Here is an 11,381-nt window from a genome sequence, read left to right as displayed (position 1 = left end):
GGTCTGCAATTTATCACAATATACCCTACTTCAGGCGAGCAAAATCTAGAGACTTTCTTCGATTTTGTGCACTAGCTGCTGTTTACAAATATGCACAGACCGCCCTCCCTCGTCTTACCAGAGTGTGCTGTTCTACCTTGCCGGTGCAGCGTGTATCCCGCTAGCTGAATATCTATGTCGTCATTCAGCCACGATTCCGTGAAACATAGGATATTACAGTTTTTGATGTCTCGTTGGTAGGATATTCGTGATGGTACCTCGTCTAGTTTATTGTCCAGTGATTGCACGTTGGCGAGTAGTATTGACGGTAACGGCAGCTTTCCCAGTCGCCTTCTCCGGGTCCTGACCAGGCATCCGGCTTTGTCCTCTGCACCTGCGTCGCTTCCTCTTGCAAATAACGGGGATGTCGGCCCTGCTGGATGTTTGGAGAATATCTTGTGCGTCTTGTTTGCTGCCATTTCTTCTGGCGCCATTTTAATGGACTGGAATTACGCACCTCCTTCAAATGATGATAAAGCAGGGAGAGAACATGCAGGGAGAGAACATGCAGAGAGAGAACCTGATTTTAATGTTGAAATATAATAGGGCCTATTTGCATAATTAGTGGTTGACATACCTTTCATAATATTTATCCTAATGTTGTTGGCCTACCTCCTCTTTCTCTCTCTCTGTTGTTGCTTCAAGACCCACTGGATGTTGCTTATTTACAAAACGCTCTTAGGCCTCACTCCCCCCTTTCTGAGATATCTACTGCAGCCCTCATCCTCCACATACAACACCCGTTCTGCCAGTCACATATGTTTAATTGTCCTTATCTTTATCATTCTAATGACATGCTTGCATAATATAGGACAATAATATATTTTACATTAATTTTACCTTTATTTAACTAGGCAAGTCAGTTAAGAACACATTTTTATATACAATGATGGCCTACCCCGGCCAAATGCTGGGCCAATTGTGCGCCACCCTACTATGGGACTCCCAATCATGGCCGGATGTGATACAGCCTGGATTTGGAGTCCCATGTAGGACAGGCTAGACTAAAATAGTTTACTGGACATTTTTTCATTGCATTTCTTTTACCAATAGACTATTCGAAGAGGGACGCAAGCTCTTGTTTGCTGAATGTTATATACAGCAGCCAATAGAATTCACAGATAGTTTGAAAGAAAAGCGAACACGCAATGGCGGTCGGCTAAAGCACTTATTTATTCAGACCCATAACCATTCAATCTTCCTGAAGAGAAGTGAAAGCCGTCTGCATCTAACTCGGCTCCCGAGTGGCGCAGTGGTCTAAGGCACTGCATCTCAGTGCAAGAGGCATCACTACAGTCCCTGGTTTGAATCCAGGCTGTATCACATCCAGTGATTGGGAGTCCCATAGGGTGGCATACAATTGGCCCAGGTTTGGCTGGGGTAGGGTGTCATTGTAAATAGGAATTTGTTCTTAACTGACTTGCCTAGTTAAATTAAATACAAATAAATATATTATTTTTGAAAGAGCTATGGAGCATTTTTTTAAGGAGAGAGGCCAGCGCAGCACAGGTTTGTGTGTATTGTGCAAGAGACCGGGGCTATAAATTAGAAGCTTATTATGCATAACCAATCATTAATTAGTTAAATATAAGGCTAATACTGCATTGACTGTATTACCTGAAAGAGGTAGGCTAGGATATCTATACAGTACATATGCCTATATCAATCTAGAACAGGATTATCTATTCCGATGCAATTTGAATGGATTTGAGAGAGACTGCGAGAGAGTGCTCTCAGGTGCACTGATTTAATGCAACGATATTTGAGTGACAGGCTGTTTTAAAACATTGCAGCTGCAATAAAAATGTAAAATGTTACAATTAAAAAATAAGGTGACCCCCGAAAGCCAGATGGAGATGTGTAAAGTAGACACAGTCAGCCTTTATATTACTGTAGCATAGACTCGGTAACCGGGTTCCCGCCATTCAACCCTATAGTGAAGGGTTACCAAAGCGACCACACTCCTACTACTAGTTCACTGCTAATCTCACTAATCACTTCATTCAGGAACTCTCCCTAACATGGATTAAACACAGATTAAAAACGGATTAAACATGTATTTATCCTCCAGGTGGGACGAGACAAGGAGGGACCTAATTGAGATTAGAACACGTGGAGATTATGATGCAGGAGCTGTGATTGATTTTACGATGTGTGTGTAATGCATGTCATGTCCACTTTAAAATCAACCTAAATGGAAAACCTGAGTTCACCATGAGAGACATTTGATTATAGGAATTATTCTCATTCTACAAGCAAATGGCAGTATGGCACACATCTCAGGGCACGGTGTATAATTGGGATGTGGCCAGCGTTTTTATGTTGGCGTACTTACAGTACCTTTTGCCTACGGAGTCTTTTCAGGCCATGAAGGGTCCTTGCATGAAAACCTTTCATTTTTTGCAAACAAATACAGAAATACTCACATTTGAATAAAAACATGTTCTTTCATATAAAATGCAAAGTCTGATACTGCAGTATCTCACAGACACTAAAATGGCTCCTACAATCACTACTGGAAGTCTTTGAATACATTTCTAACTTTCCAATTCCCTAATAAAGCAAAGCAGCAGTATTGGACAATAGCCTTTTCTGCTTCCTTTTTAAAAGCCAACTGTCCCCTTCAGCCCTGAAGGTCACTTTGTATTTCATTGTTGACTCTAATGTATTCTACCAGGCTCGGAGGAAGGAGGTTGAATATTTCTAATTATTGGGAAAGCGTCAGATAGAGGAGTCGGTAATTAAAGCCTAGTCATCACAGAGATGGAGGGGGGAGGCCCGGAACCTTCTATACGTCACATGTCTACTTGCTGCCACAACCAATCAGCATCACTCTATCCATCAATCCATCTGTACGCCCGGCAGCCTGTCCGTCGTTCTTTCCGTCCATTCACCCGCCCAACCGTCCATCCGCCCATCCATCCAGCCTTTCATATATCCACCCACCAGCCCAACAGTCCACCCGCCTATCCCTCCAGCCACCCATCCCCTAGCTTCAGCTCAGATGTTACTGTTCTATTTCTACATACTGCTGGAGTAGAGGAGAGCACAGCACTGAACCTAGTAGTCACAATATGTCTGTTTCTGTGGGATGTCTTACCAGTTCTCCTGTCTTTAATTAATGACACCATGGTACCCTTGCTACTCTTATGTACCCTGTACTCCCTGTTCACCCATGACTGTGTGACTACACACGACTTCAACTCAATCATCAAGTTTGCTGACGACATAACAGTGGTAGGCCTGATTATTAAGAACGATGAGATAACTTACAGGCAGGAGGTTAAAGCCCTGGCGGACTGGTGCCAGGAACATAACCTCTCCTTAAATGTCACCAAAACGAAGGACCTTATCATGGACTGACTACAGGAGAGAAGAGAGAACACCCCATCCTCATCGACGGTGCGGAAGTGGAGTGGGTCAAATGCTTCAAGTTCCTCGGCATACACATCACTGAGGACCTGAAATGGTCTCGCCACAACAACATTGTGGTGAATAAAGAGCAAAACAGCACCTCTACAACCCAAGGAGGCTAAAAACAATGTTCCCTTAAGACCCTCACAAACTTCTACAGAGAAAGCTCAGGTGCAGAGAGCTAAAATTGTATCACCAGACCACCAGACTGTTGAACAGCTTCTATCACCAGACCATCAGACTGTTGAACAGCTTCAATCACCAGACCATCAGACTGTTGAACAGCTTCTATCACCAGACCATCAGACTGTTGAACAGCTTCTATTACCAGACCATCAGACTGTTGAACAGCTTCTATTACCAGACCATCAGACTGTTGAACAGCTTCTTTCACCAGACCATCAGACTGTTGAACAGCTTCAATTACAATCATACTGTTGAACAGCTTCTATTACCAGACCATCAGACTGTTGAACAGCTTCTATCACCAGACCATCAGACTGTTGAACAGCTTCAATCACCAGACCATCAGACTGTTGAACAGCTTCTATTACCAGACCATCAGACTGTTGAACAGCTTCTTTTACCAGACCATCAGACTGTTGAACAGCTTCTTTCACCAGACCATCAGACTGTTGAACAGCTTCTTTTACCAGACCATCAGACTGTTGCACAGCTTCTTTTACCAGACCATCAGACTGTTGAACAGCTTCTTTTACCAGACCATCAGACTGTTGAACAGCTTCTATTACCAGACCATCAGACTGTTGCACAGCTTCTTTTACCAGACCATCAGACTGTTGCACAGCTTCTTTTACCATCAGACTGTTGAGACCATCAGACTGTTGAACAGCTTCTTTTACCAGACCATCAGACTGTTGAACAGCTTCTTTTACCAGACCATCAGACTGTTGAACAGCTTCTTTTACCAGACCATCAGACTGTTGAACAGCTTCTTTTACCAGACCATCAGACTGTTGAACAGCTTCTTTTACCAGACCATCAGACTGTTGCACAGCTTCTTTTACCAGACCATCAGACTGTTGCACAGCTTCTATTACCAGACCATCAGACTGTTGCACAGCTTCTTTTACCAGACCATCAGACTGTTGAACAGCTTCTTTCACCAGACCATCAGACTGTTGAACAGCTTCAATTACAATCATACTGTTGAACAGCTTCTTTTACCAGACCATCAGACTGTTGAACAGCTTCAATTACAATCAGACTGTTGAACAGCTTCTATTACCAGACCATCAGACTGTTGAACAGCTTCTATCACCAGACCATCAGACTGTTGAACAGCTTCTTTCAGACTGTTGAACAGCTTCAATTACCATCAGACTGTTGAACAGCTTCTTTTACCAGACCATCAGACTGTTGAACAGCTTCTTTTACCAGACCATCAGACTGTTGAACAGCTTCTTTCACCAGACCATCAGACTGTTGAACAGCTTCTTTTACCATCAGACTGTTGAACAGCTTCTTTCCAGACCATCAGACTGTTGAACAGCTTCTTTCACCATCAGACTGTTGAACAGCTTCTATTACCATCAGACTGTTGAACAGCTTCTATTACCATCAGACTGTTGAACAGCTTCTTTACCAGACCATCAGACTGTTGAACAGCTTCTATCACCAGACCATCAGACTGTTGAACAGCTTCTATTACCATCAGACTGTTGAACAGCTTCTATTACAGACCATCAGACTGTTGAACAGCTTCTTTTGACCAGACCATCAGACTGTTGAACAGCTTCTTTACACCATCAGACTGTTGAACAGCTTCTATTACCAGACCATCAGACTGTTGAACAGCTTCTACCACCATCAGACTGTTGAACAGCTTCTATTACCAGACCATCAGACTGTTGAACAGCTTCTATTACCAGACCATCAGACTGTTGAACAGCTTCTATTACAGACCATCAGACTGTTGAACAGCTTCTCAGACTGTTGAACAGCTTCTATTTCACCATCAGACTGTTGAACAGCTTCTATTACCATCACCATCAGACTGTTGAACAGCTTCTATTACCAGACCATCAGACTGTTGAACAGCTTCTATTCAGACTGTTGAACAGCTTCTATCCATCAGACTGTTGAACAGCTTCTTTACCAGACCATCAGACTGTTGAACAGCTTCTTTTACCAGACCATCAGACTGTTGAACAGCTTCTATTACCAGACCATCAGACTGTTGAACAGCTTCTATCACCATCAGACTGTTGAACAGCTTCTATTACCAGACCATCAGACTGTTGAACAGCTTCTATTACCAGACCATCAGACTGTTGAACAGCTTCTATCACCATCAGACTGTTGAATCATTACCATGACTGAACAGCTTCTTTTAACAGCAGACCATCAGACTGTTGAACAGCTTCTATTAGACCATCAGACTGTTGAACAGCTTTTACCAGACCATCAGACTGTTGAACAGCTTCTATTACCAGACCATCAGACTGTTGAACAGCTTCTTTCAGACCAGCTTCTTTACCATCAGACTGTTGAACAGCTTCTTTCACCAGACCATCAGACTGTTGAACAGCTTCTACCATTACCAGACCATCAGACTGTTGCACAGCTTCTTTTACCAGACCATCAGACTGTTGAACAGCTTCTTTACCAGACCATCAGACTGTTGAACAGCTTCTATTACCATCAGACTGTTGAACAGCTTCTTCAGACTGTTGAACAGCTTCTATTACCATCAGACTGTTGAACAGCTTCTATTAGACCATCAGACTGTTGAACAGCTTCTATTACCAGACCATCAGACTGTTGAACAGCTTCTATTACCAGACCATCAGACTGTTGAACAGCTTCTATTACCAGACCATCAGACTGTTGAACAGCTTCTATTACCATCAGACTGTTGAACAGCTTCTATTACCATCAGACTGTTGAACAGCTTCTATTACCAGACCATCAGACTGTTGAACAGCTTCTATTACCAGACCATCAGACTGTTGAACAGCTTCTATTCAGACTGTTGAACAGCTTCTATTACAGACCAGACTGTTGAACAGCTTCTATTACCATCAGACTGTTGAACAGCTTCTATTACCAGACCATCAGACTGTTGAACAGCTTCTATTACCAGACCATCAGACTGTTGAACAGCTTCTTCTATTACCAGACCATCAGACTGTTGAACAGCTTCTATTACCAGACCATCAGACTGTTGAACAGCTTCTATTACCATCAGACTGTTGAACAGCTTCTATTACCATCACAATCAGACTGTTGAACAGCTTCTTTTACAGACCATCAGACTGTTGAACAGCTTCTATTACCAGACCATCAGACTGTTGAACAGCTTCTATTACCAGACCATCAGACTGTTGAACAGCTTCTATTACCAGACCATCAGACTGTTGAACAGCTTCTATTACCAACCATCAGACTGTTGAACAGCTTCTATTACCATCAGACTGTTGAACAGCTTCTATTACCATCAGACTGTTGAACAGCTTCTATTACCATCAGACTGTTGAACAGCTTCTATTACAGACCATCAGACTGTTGAACAGCTTCTTTACCAGACCATCAGACTGTTGAACAGCTTCTATTACCAGACCATCAGACTGTTGAACAGCTTCTATTCAGACTGTTGAACAGCTTCTATCCCATCAGACTGTTGAACAGCTTCTTTTACCAGACCATCAGACTGTTGCACAGCTTCTTTTACCAGACCATCAGACTGTTGAACAGCTTCTATTACCAGACCATCAGACTGTTGAACAGCTTCTTTTACCAGACCATCAGACTGTTGAACAGCTTCTATTACCAGACCATCAGACTGTTGAACAGCTTCTATTACCAGACCATCAGACTGTTGAACAGCTTCTTTCACCAGACCATCAGACTGTTGAACAGCTTCTATTACCATCAGACTGTTGAACAGCTTCTTTTACCAGACCATCAGACTGTTGAACAGCTTCTTTCACCAGACCATCAGACTGTTGAACAGCTTCTATTACCATCAGACTGTTGAACAGCTTCTATTACCATCAGACTGTTGAACAGCTTCTATTACTCAGACTGTTGAACAGCTTCTATTACCATCAGACTGTTGAACAGCTTCTATCACCATCAGACTGTTGAACAGCTTCTATTACCAGACCATCAGACTGTTGAACAGCTTCTATTACCATCAGACTGTTGAACAGCTTCTTTACCATCAGACTGTTGAACAGCTTCTATTACCATCAGACTGTTGAACAGCTTCTATTACCAGACCATCAGACTGTTGAACAGCTTCTATTACCAGACCATCAGACTGTTGAACAGCTTCTATTACCATCAGACTGTTGAACAGCTTCTTTATTACCATCAGACTGTTGAACAGCTTCTATTACCATCAGACTGTTGAACAGCTTCTTTTACCAGACCATCAGACTGTTGAACAGCTTCTATTACCATCAGACTGTTGAACAGCTTCTATTACCATCAGACTGTTGAACAGCTTCTATTACAATCAGACTGTTGAACAGCTTCTATCACCATCAGACTGTTGAACAGCTTCTATTACCAGACCATCAGACTGTTGAACAGCTTCCATCAGACTGTTGAACAGCCACCATCAGACTGTTGAACAGCTTCTATTACCAGACCATCAGACTGTTGAACAGCTTCTATTACCAACAGCTTTTATCACCATCAGACTGTTGAACAGCTTCTATCACCACAGCCATCAGACTGTTGAACAGCTTCTATTACCAGACCATCAGACTGTTGAACAGCTTCTATTACCACCATCAGACTGTTGAACAGCTTCTATTACCATCAGACTGTTGAACAGCTTCTATCACCATCAGACTGTTGAACAGCTTCTTTACCAGACCATCAGACTGTTGAACAGCTTCTATTACCAGACCATGTTGAACAGCTTCTATTACCATCAGACTGTTGAACAGCTTCTATTACCACCATCAGACTGTTGAACAGCTTCAGACTGTTGAACAGCTTCTATCACCAGCTTCACCATCAGACTGTTGAACAGCTTCTATCACCATCAGACTGTTGAACAGCTTCTATCACCATCAGACTGTTGAACAGCTTCTATTACCATCAGACTGTTGAACAGCTTCTATTACCATCAGACTGTTGAACAGCTTCTTTACCAGACTGTTGAACAGCTTCTATTACCATCAGACTGTTGAACAGCTTCTATTACCAGACCATCAGACTGTTGAACAGCTTCTATTACCATCAGACTGTTGAACAGCTTCTATTACCATCAGACTGTTGAACAGCTTCTATCATCCATCAGACTGTTGAACAGCTTCTATTACCAGACCATCAGACTGTTGAACAGCTTCTATTACCAGACCATCAGACTGTTGAACAGCTTCTTCACCACCATCAGACTGTTGAACAGCTTCTATTACACCATCAGACTGTTGAACAGCTTCTATTACCAGACCATCAGACTGTTGAACAGCTTCTATTACAGACCATCAGACTGTTGAACAGCTTCTATTACCAGACCATCAGACTGTTGAACAGCTTCTATCACCATCAGACTGTTGAGAGCTGTTGAACAGCTTCTGAACAGCTTCTAGACCATCAGACTGTTGAACAGCTTCTATTACCAGACCATCAGACTGTTGAACAGCTTCTATTACCATCAGACTGTTGAACAGCTTCTATTACCATCAGACTGTTGAACAGCTTCTATCACCATCAGACTGTTGAACAGCTTCTATTACCAGACCATCAGACTGTTGAACAGCTTCTCATTAACAGCCAGACCATCAGACTGTTGAACAGCTTCTATCCACCATCAGACTGTTGAACAGCTTCTATTACCAGACCTGTTGATCAGAACAGCTTCTATTACCAGTCAGACTGTTGAACAGCTTCTATTACCAGACCATCAGACTGTTGAACAGCTTCTATCACCATCAGACTGTTGAACAGCTTCTATTACCAGACCATCAGACTGTTGAACAGCTTCTATCACCATCAGACTGTTGAACAGCCATCAGACTGTTGAACAGCTTCTATTACCATCAGACTGTTGAACAGCTTCTATTACCATCAGACTGTTGAACAGCTTCTATTACCATCAGACTGTTGAACAGCTTCTATTACCAGACCATCAGACTGTTGAACAGCTTCTTTACCACCCATCAGACTGTTGAACAGCTTCTATTACAGACCATCAGACTGTTGAACAGCTTCTATTACCAGACCATCAGACTGTTGAACAGCTTCTAGACTGTTGAACAGCTTCTATTTACCATCAGACTGTTGAACAGCTTCTATCACCATCAGACTGTTGAACAGCTTCTATTCACTGTTGAACAGACCATCAGACTGTTGAACAGCTTCTATTACCATCAGACTGTTGAACAGCTTCTATCACCATCAGACTGTTGAACAGCTTCTATCACCATCAGACTGTTCTATCACCATCAGACTGTTGAACAGCTTCTATCACCATCAGACTGTTGAACAGCTTCTATTACCATCAGACTGTTGAACAGCTTCTATTAACAGCACCATCAGACTGTTGAACAGCTTCTATTACCATCAGACTGTTGAACAGCTTCTATTACCATCAGACTGTTGAACAGCTTCTATTTCAGACTGTTGAACAGCTTCTATTACAATCAGACTGTTGAACAGCTTCTATTACCAGACCATCAGACTGTTGAACAGCTTCTATTACCATCAGACTGTTGAACAGCTTCTATTACCAGACCATCAGACTGTTGAACAGCTTCTATTACCAACAGACTGACTTTGAACAGCTTCTATTACCATCAGACTGTTGAACAGCTTCTATTACCATCAGACTGTTGAACAGCTTCTTTTACCAGACCATCAGACTGTTGAACAGCTTCTATCACCATCAGACTGTTGAACAGCTTCTATTACCATCAGACTGTTGAACAGCTTCTATTACCATCAGACTGTTGAACAGCCATCAGACTCAGACTGTGAACAGCTTCTATTACCAGACCATCAGACTGTTGAACAGCTTCTATCAGACTGTTGACCATCAGACTGTTGAACAGCTTCTATTACCAGACCATCAGACTGTTGAACAGCTTCTATTACCAGACCATCAGACTGTTGAACAGCTTCTATTACCATCAGACTGTTGAACAGCTTCTATTACCCATCAGACTGTTGAACAGCTTCTATTACCAGACCATCAGACTGTTGAACAGCTTCTATTACCATCAGACTGTTGAACAGCTTCTATTACCATCAGACTGTTGAACAGCTTCTATCACCATCAGACTGTTGAACAGCTTCTATTACCATCAGACTGTTGAACAGCTTCTATCACCATCAGACTGTTGAACAGCTTCTATTACCATCAGACTGTTGAACAGCTTCTATCACCATCAGACTGTTGAACAGCTTCTATTACCATCAGACTGTTGAACAGCTTCTATTACCAGACCATCAGACTGTTGAACAGCTTCTATCACCATCAGACTGTTGAACAGCTTCTATTACCATCAGACTGTTGAACAGCTTCTATTACCAGACCATCAGACTGTTGAACAGCTTCTATCACCATCAGACTGTTGAACAGCTTCTATCACCATCAGACTGTTGAACAGCTTCTATCACCATCAGACTGTTGAACAGCTTCTATCACCATCAGACTGTTGAACAGCTTCTATTACCAGACCATCAGACTGTTGAACAGCTTCTATTACCATCAGACTGTTGAACAGCTTCTATTACCATCAGACTGTTGAACAGCTTCTATTACCATCAGACTGTTGAACAGCTTCTATCACCATCAGACTGTTGAACAGCTTCTATCACCATCAGACTGTTGAACAGCTTCTATTACCAGACAGACTGTTGAACAGCTTCTATTACCAGACCATCAGACTGTTGAACAGCTTCTATATCAGACCAGCTTCTAGACTGTTGAACAGCTTCTATTACCA

This window comes from Oncorhynchus keta, chromosome 34 (genome assembly GCF_023373465.1).
Source record: "Oncorhynchus keta strain PuntledgeMale-10-30-2019 chromosome 34, Oket_V2, whole genome shotgun sequence".
Lineage (NCBI taxonomy): Eukaryota > Metazoa > Chordata > Actinopteri > Salmoniformes > Salmonidae > Oncorhynchus > Oncorhynchus keta.
Note: the sequence above shows the minus strand (reverse complement) of the source record.